Source organism: Pinus tabuliformis, chromosome 1_1, assembly GCF_031772625.1.
Source record: "Pinus tabuliformis cultivar Carrire ecotype Pingquan chromosome 1_1, CPIR1, whole genome shotgun sequence".
NCBI classification, from domain to species: Eukaryota; Viridiplantae; Streptophyta; class Pinopsida; order Pinales; family Pinaceae; genus Pinus; species Pinus tabuliformis.
In genome coordinates this window covers 437816120-437825545 of record NC_142297.1, presented here as the reverse complement: position 1 = coordinate 437825545, position 9426 = coordinate 437816120, and the positions used below count along the sequence as shown (strand labels likewise).

At 37.8% G+C, this 9426-nt stretch overlaps 1 non-coding gene across 1 annotated transcript; it reads right to left on the bottom strand.

Annotated features, from left to right (window-relative positions):
• Positions 1-2021: 2021 nt before the first annotated feature.
• Positions 2022-2124, bottom strand: LOC149213605 (U6 spliceosomal RNA). Its single transcript, XR_016251463.1, has one exon. It is a non-coding gene; the product is annotated as a U6 spliceosomal RNA (small nuclear RNA).
• Between the last annotated feature and the right edge of the window lie 7302 nt (positions 2125-9426).

The following is a 9426-nucleotide window of genomic DNA, read 5'->3' as shown; positions in this document are numbered from 1 at the left end:
TCAGGCTAAACGATTCCAATTCCCCCCACTGGCTCCGGGCCCTTCTCCTGAACGCTTGCCAAAACTTCAGCCTCCTTGAACTGAACCTCTTCCTTCTGAGCGATAATCTTCATTTTTTCCTTTTCCTTTATCTTAATCCCATTTTTCCTCTGCCTTCGACGATGACGATGGCCAAGAGGGCATTCCCTAGCCAGATGTCCATAAACTTGTCATCGATGACATCTAAAAGGAAGGTTTTCGTAGTCCAGGGTCTGGATAAACTCTAGACCATGATACTTCAGAAGCATAGCATCCGCCAGACCTTCTTTGGGGTTTAAACTTACCATAAGGCGGGCAACGCTCCAGTCGTGAGTGTGTAAATAGGATTTATCTGAGTCAAGAAACTTACCCAGAGTGTTTCTGATTGAGGAGAAAGCCGAGTCAGTCCAGAATTGAATAGGGAGACCCATTAGTTTGACCCAGATTGGAAACTCCTCTGTTTTTTCTTTTTGGGCATCAAAAAGAGGCGACCATTTCCTGAATAAGATAGGCCTCTTCCCTAGGCACCAGTTCTTTTCCAACACCCATTCGACATGCTCCTTTTGCCCAAAATGAAGACAGAACCAACCTCTGTCAAACATCTTAATCTCTTCTGGTTGTCCCAGAGCTTCTTTCCATTCAGCCAGGGCCCATTTCTTGATGAAGGCCACCGAGAACTTCCTTCCACGGACTCTGCCAAATAGAAGTGTTTCCGATGCTTCCAGCCCCTGGTCTATGTGGATATCCACTCCAAAAACACAACTAGGTCTTTCCGCCTTTTTCCTGAAGATTTTGGACTTCTTCCTCTTTCCACCCACTTCCTCCATCTTGTCTTCTCCCTCTACAACCTCAAATGACTCAGAATGCCTGTCAGGCTGAAGATAGTTGCCTTCATTTAGCTCCTCGACCATCCTGGAAACCCCACCCGCCAATGCTGAAAAACAACTTTGATCTTGACCCTCTTTTCCTGATTCGTTCAACTCCCTTCCCGCCTATTCTATAGTCGAGGGCCTAGCAGAGCTTGAATACAATCCTTTCCGCATTATATTTTCCCCAGAACTCTGTTCAATGGCATCTTTTTCCTTTACTCCTTCTTCCACTGCCATTTCCAAGCTTGTTGACTTTACTGCCTACTTCGGAAAGAAATAATGCAGGTTCTCCTCTGACTCTTCCAGTCCCCAACAGGCGAGGAGGTCTTCAGGTGTCGTTCAATATCTAGCGACTCCTTTCCAAAATGCCACTCCCGCGCTTCACCTAATCCAGACTCCATTCATGCCAAAAAGAAAGCAGACTTCCAAAGACTCCAGCGGCTTCGGGCCCACAGCATCCAGCTCCCAAAGCTCAGCCATGGCCGCCAAAGTAAACCACGCGGGAAAACCTATCCAAAAAACCTTGTTCTTCCATCGCCCGATTCCCAACCATCTCCCCTACACCAGTCAACCATCAGGTCATTCTTCAATGACAAGTTATGTTATGGCATATTGAAATCAATATTACTATCAAAATTTTCATTCATTATCATTTACAATTTCCTTACATCCCCTAACGTTTATATTCTTTATCTATTTAATTTTGGTCTAGCACTCTTTGTACCAATATTATAGTTTTATGTCCCTAAGATGTGTGAAATGTTCACCCACAACGTCAGACACCTCAACGATACTGCAAAGTATTCTAGAAAAAGCTCACATCAACAAAATTATGACTATGAAAACCTACAATAACTTTCCCAACATCTAGTTATGACAATTAACGCAAACTTTGTTGGCACTTTTTTTTCTCTTCGACTCTTAATTTTGGTTCATTGTTTGATCAATTTCCATTTGAACTAGTACTGATTAGAATATCAACATTTATGTGTTAATTTTTTTTTTTAAAGTATTAGTTGATGTATGTTTAAAATGTGGAATATCCTCCAAAGAGGAAAAACATAAATGATTTTAAAGCTCCAAGTACCTAATAATATATTTCTTAATATAATATTTTATAATTTACAACTATCTTATGGTTAATCTCTTCTCTCGATTTGTGCATGTCATCCTTGTGCAGGGGTCATGCTAATCTTCTCTATATCATTCCAATTTTATTGGATGTCTCTGAAGAGACTCTTACAATTAATAATCTCATTTAATATATAAAACATTTATTATAGTATATAATTTATACCTATAAGTTAGGTTTAAAGCACTATAAATTAGGTTTACAGCATTAGCGTGGGCAAAGGAAAAAGCAATAATGTAGTCAAGCTTGAAAGGATACAAATAATGCATAGAGTTTGCAGGTTATTACAAGGAAAGGATTGCACAGACAAAATTTCAGTACAAAGTTTGCAAGTCGTTAGGAGAAAAGGATTACGTAGACAAAAGGTTAGTAGCACTCAACCATTTTTTTATTTACCATGTTTTTACTCCTCTTTTAAACTTCTTCCCCCACATCTTTGGGCATATTTGGAATAGGATCTAGGGTTCAGCGTTGGGCATATTTGTGGCATGGTTTTTTTAGGTTTAGTTTGTGTGTATTTTTTCATTTTACCAAAAAATAAAATAGATTGACTTCAATAATGCATCATAATTAATGGCTATTTATTTATTTTTTACTATAGCTTGAGGCTTATAATCAAGTTTTGAATCAATAATTACATTGTTTGCATTCAAAGTGATAACAATTAACTCTATAGCGTTACCTATATATGAAGAATGTTAACAATATGTGAAGAAAATTCAAGGTTAAACATTTTTATATTTTATATGCTTTCGTAACGACTCAGTTTTGTTGGTTGCACTGCAACTTACAAAAAAATTATAAATACAAAATTCAAAAGTGAGAAAAATTTGTGACCAACTAATGTGGTTCATGATCAAGACAAAGTGAGAAAAATAATTTTTAATTATTACTGTAAATACAATTTTATAATATTTTTTTTATTTAGGTTATTAATGTATTCAAATAATTTTATATACGTTGATAGATGCATTAAAATTTAAAATATACTCTTTACCACATTCTTTTACTTTTTCACCATGTTTATTGTGACACCCTCCTCCCACATCTACCCAAGTAACCGACCAACCCGGGTAAACATGTGACGAGAGGCTACTATGATATGATTCAAACTCCTAGGTGACCTTACAAAAGAAGAATCAATGGAAACACATCAAACATACCTTCCACATTAGCAACAACACTCCCAGGAGCCATCTGAACCACTCAGTTATGATGCCCCTAGGTCCCACTAAGGTTTTTGACCACTTGACCTCTAGATGCTCCCATGCTATGGGCATGCCAGCATCCAGAGAGCTCTGGAATCTCCCACAAGCCTGCATGCCTACGTCTAGGGACTATTTCCAGCAAAGCTATGCGAGAGTCCACGAGATTTAAGGAACTTTTCAAGCCCGGAATTCCAGCGACTACCTAGAACTTGTTGTAACTTATGGAACCCATTAAACACACGATGATAAGACTAATAAACCAAAACTAACTCTAGGACTAGGCCTTACCATACCCAACTAAGACTAATATTCTGTCAAACACTTTGGGTATCATACTTATTTGAGAATCACTAAGATGCATTGATCCCTTGTATCATTAGCTGCACTATCATCTATTAGGTCATAGATACATTGTTCATTCATTTACCAATCAAAACATGAGGAAATCCATACATCATCACTGTTATAATACATGCTTATAGCTAGCATAATAACAACAAAAATATCAAGGATACATCAGCCATAGAATCCACATATAAGACAATACTTTTTTACATAATAATCAAGGAAATAACCTCTTATTAATGAATCCAAAATCCAACTCGAGATGGGAGTACCACATTCCACCTGACCATAGAATGTTTGAGCCAAATTTCTCTTCAACAATTCACCCCCATACCATATTCCAAGCATGACTATGGGACTCAAACCAAAAGAACCAACCAGGACTTCCCTAGGCTAAACCACCTCACCCTCATCAATAAAAACTAGGATTTACCATAATCCATCCCAGATCACTAGGCCAACATAATAAACATGTCATCATAGGCTTTACCATGATCTCCACCAAATCACTAGGCCAAAACAAGCATGGATGCCACCTGATTTCTCCACCTACATCGCGAGGAATTTTCCTATCTCCTAGTCTGTCAGGCTTTACCACAATCCATAGTCCAATCCAGGGATCACTAGGCCCTAAATTGAGACATCACCCTCTAGGATTTACTGTATCTCTTACCATTCACAGCAAGGCTTCCTAGGCCTAATCAATGGAAACCACCTCTTGGCTTGATTGTATATCCCTCCATTCACTGACAAGGATACCTAGGCCCACGGAGGCGACACAATCTACTTTACTGCAACCCACAGTCTAGCTCAGGGGTTACTAGGCCAGTGGATTTACCATGATCCACAGTCCAGTTTAGGGACCATTAGGCCATGTGCTATATCATTCGTAGATCCACCTTACCCAGCTTCAAATACATCCGACAATCCAACTCAACAAAAACATGAGAACCCCATCACACCATGGCTATCCGCAAATGGATAGGCTAGGCTGAGAACACTATCACACCTATAAAAATCCATGCCATAACAACAAAATAACCACATGCAATACCATGCATGCCAAATCTAGCAAGGAAAATACACATGAAAATTGATAGCTGCAAAGAATATTGTTGTAGTTGCTTGATCCTACTCTTCCCTATTTGCTCCTTCTTTCTGCTTGCCTTCTTTTCCTTTTTTGATCCAACGAAAAACCTAAGAAAAATCTTGCTAACTGATCCTCATAAGCCTTTTTATCAATTAGGCCTCTATTTTCTTCATTTTCCATTATTTTCATTCATTTTTCTCCTCACATGCAACCAATGGCATTTCACCTTCCTTTTCTCCTAATTTCCTTTATTTTGATAAATAAATGCCAATTAATGTATCTTTTCCTTTCCAAAGCCTTTATCATTGCATTTTCCATTTTCCTTTAGCCATAATAACTGAAATGAACATCCACACTAGGATGTTTTGCCCACCATTCAGCTTGGAATATGTCTCCCATCACCGTGGCCTTATATATTTTTACATGGAATGTATCACCACGATTGTTATAGAACCCTCCCCCTTGGGGGAACACCGTCCTCGGTGTTCAATGACACCTATAACCAACAAGACTCCTGACAACAAAACATACTGCCCATGGAACTTTATAACATAGCTCATTGTAGTATTTACAATGACCATCTACTAAAACATGACAAATATATCGTTTAATGGAGCTTTATAACACAACTCATTACGATATTTACAATAATAACCACATATACACACATACACATTCACTTCACCTTGCAAATAATCATATTATCTATGGATCTTTATAAATCCAACTCGATACAGTATTTACAATAATACACGCGCATATACACATATGAACATTTTCTCAACCAACAAATAAAAGGATACGATGCCTGCATCCACAACAAGGGAATCTAGAGGCTCACAACTCCACCCTCAAAGTAATACCAGGATTCAAGTCCTTCTTAGTAAGTCGAGAATCCATTACAAGGTCAAATATGCATCTAATGTCCACTTATCCTCTCAGGGAATAGTTATCATCTCATTGTTCTAGGGCACACTCCCTATGTGCATTTGATTCCATATGCAATGCTAATGACCAAAACCAATATATCCCTAACCTTCCCTTCTCTCCTACATAGTCCCTCAGGCAATCTGGTCACCCCCTTCTGTGCAATCACTCATCTTCCAAGTTTCTCGGCATCCCCTACCCTGGGCAATCCATCCCTTGGAAAGGATTCCTTACATTGGAAGATCAAACTCTAAGGCATATACCTGCATCAAAACCATCATACTGGTCATAACATGCTCATGGAAATCAATGGACACTATTGGGTACCAGTGTCCCATAATGGCCTTGCTCCTGAATACTTTACCAACATATTGTTGCATGTTCCAATTCCTTTTGTCGTTGATGCTAGTTCTTATAGTCGATTTCAACCACCTAATCGGGAATTTCATGCTTTCTTGTACCAAGCACATAACCCCATTAGATTCAAAATAAATTCAAATAAATTCAAATCATACCCCATTGGTGGCTTGTCAACAAGGTACACTTTGCAATTCTATTTGTTTCCTGTCACAACAACTCAAACTAGCATCTTTGACCAAATCATCACATATAAACATATCGCATCAGGTTAGCTCAAAACAAAACCATGATAAATCACATGTAACCATCATAAACCATAATCATAGATCACATGTAATCATCATAGACTAGAATCATAAATCACATGCATAATAAAACTGAAATAAAATACTTATACTTATCCTCTAATCAATCCTTAGCTTCTACCTTTTTCCTTATTCTGTGTGCACTCTAGATTAGTTACCACACCCGAAAAAATAGTGCCTTCTCCTCAACCATGTGCACATACCCATAGTGTGCATCACACACATACAACCACACATGACATACAACACCATGCAACACATTCTCCTACACCTGACATAGAACACAACACATACATCTATACCTAATGTACAACGCCACACAGTACATGTCCCTACACCTAGCGTACAACACAACACAATAAATGTACTACACATAGTTCAACACAACGAATACACAATATGTCATGATACCACAACTACACAATGCACATACATAATCCCGCATGCTCGCAATGTAACATGTACAACATGTACACAATACCACATGTACACTAGTACCATATGTAGAACATGAGCACAATACCACTTGTACACATCATCACCTGCACAATGTGTACACAACATCACATGTACACAAAACCACCTGCACAATGCATACACAATGCCACATGTACACCGCACCATCTATACAACGTGTACACAATACCATATATACATAGTACCACATGCACAACATGTACATGACACCACATGTACACAACATCACATGCACACCATACACAACACCACCTACACACAAGACCACATGTACAACATGTACACAACACCACATGTGCAAACATGTACATAGTACCACTTGTACAACATGCACACAACACCATATGTACATAGCATTACATATACAACATGTACATAGCATTTCATATACAACATGTACATAGCACCATATGTACACAACATTGCATATCCAACATGTGCACAACACTATATTCACACAATGTCGCATATCCATTATGCACACAATACAATATGTACACAACACCACATATCTAACATGTATATAGCACAATCTATACCCATCACTGCATATGAAATATTCACACAACACTATATGTATCGCCCTATACATCACATTGCATAAACAACATCTACACACGCTATATTTACACAATACCACATGCACACAACATCATAGATGCAACATGTACAACATATACACAACAGTAGTACCACACATCCAAAACCACACTATCTCTACCAGGAAACCTTGATTCAAGTGTCTCTTCGCCATCCATGGTTATCCTAGCATGCCACGTTCCACACTACTTTCATTTCGCTGATACATCCCTCAGTATAGCATGTACATAACATAAACATAGGAAAAATACAATAATACAATATCAATTCATATCCACATGATACTAACCTCATATATTTGTCATGACTACTCTTCCAACTTGATTCCTCATAGCCAAGAACCTCTTCATGCCATTCACCTACATAAGCAATCATTTCTCCACAAGAATGATCCCTGGTAACCCTGTCAGACAAGGACATAGATACATAGACATATACATATATATAAACATTAGCATAAACAATAATGATCCATGATAACCCTGTCATACATGACATACATACATACATATATAGACATCAACATAATCATGTTCACAACATAATTACCAGATATCATAAGGTCAAGGTTAAGGGAACACCCTTTATGCGTGCAACACATGCGCAACATCGGGAACAACAATTCCCAACATATCTAAGGCATATGATGCCTCCAATCCATTCACCTTACCTTTCTTGATTACCTTTCCCATGGTTGTCCTGCCATCGTCCATTTACACTAATGGACCCAACCAGTCCAATTGGTTGTCATACTCTTGCCTTCAACTACCCTTATACATGTATCGAGCTTCATCCAGGTCTCACATCACCTATTGGGTACCACACAAATCTCCCCGAACTACATTAACTTTCCTCTTTCCTAAACCAATTCCCAAGACTCAAAACATAAAAGTCAAGATAAGAAACAAACAAGAAGAAAACCATGGAAAACCAACAACAATATGACACCACAACCCAAATGGCATGGCTATGCACAAGACGTAAAAAAACCACAATCAAGCACATCAAATCACCAAAATATCAAAAGCACACGACTGATAACAAATTCCATGACTCAATCCCCATGGTTCCCAATGCTTCCAAGGGAAAGCTTAACCTGAGCCTTCTTCGAGATTTCATGGCAACGTTTTTTCCATGAAATCCCTTGCATCATTACCGCCATCAACACATAACTATTGTTGCATAAATAAACATAAAAATACACTATTTACCTTACCTTTATGTGGCAAGCACGTTTCTTGCCACTAAACACATCCACACCATCTCTTAAGGGACTCCAATTCCCTTGACATATCCACCTATAACTAGAGACTAGTTCATATACCTGTCAAATACATTTTCATGAATACATCACATATCCAAAGATTAAGGTTAAGAATACTTCCTGTATGCAAAACACTCATTCATTTGGAATTATGGTTTCCAAACATAGCCAAAGGAATTCTTGCCCAATTCCTTTCCTTTACCTTTTTACCTTGTTGCAATCGAGGCTTACTATTATTGTCACATCACCCAAATATTAGTTATATAAACATATCAATTGTTACCTTGTCACGCTAATACCAAACATGTTTTCCTGCAACTGTTTACACATGTCGATCACATGTTCCAAAGATCAATGCAACATATCTATTGCTTGGAAATCAATCTTCACCAAGACTAAGAATCATGTCATATTCCATAGTTATCTCATATTCATTGGACATAATGCTACAACTATCACTTACTTACACTCAAATACATATCGACTATCTCAACACATATGTGTTAGTACGATCATCTTAAAACAAGATCATTTCTTCATGCAATCTTACAGACACATTCTCATATCATGAAATTAATCTAACATTCAAACAAACTATAAATGTACCATGATAGATAAATCAACTAGGTGACATAATAAACATCAAACACTCAAACACAAAATATACGACATAAGCAAAATCATTCCTTAATGTATTGTAGGGGAGGCTATCCTGTATGCACAATCAAGCTAGATTAGCACAATATAATTTCACAACATATCAACTCAACCATAACTAAGGTCATGATATCCTTGATAGTAACTAGCTAACATATTCACATCATAATATCA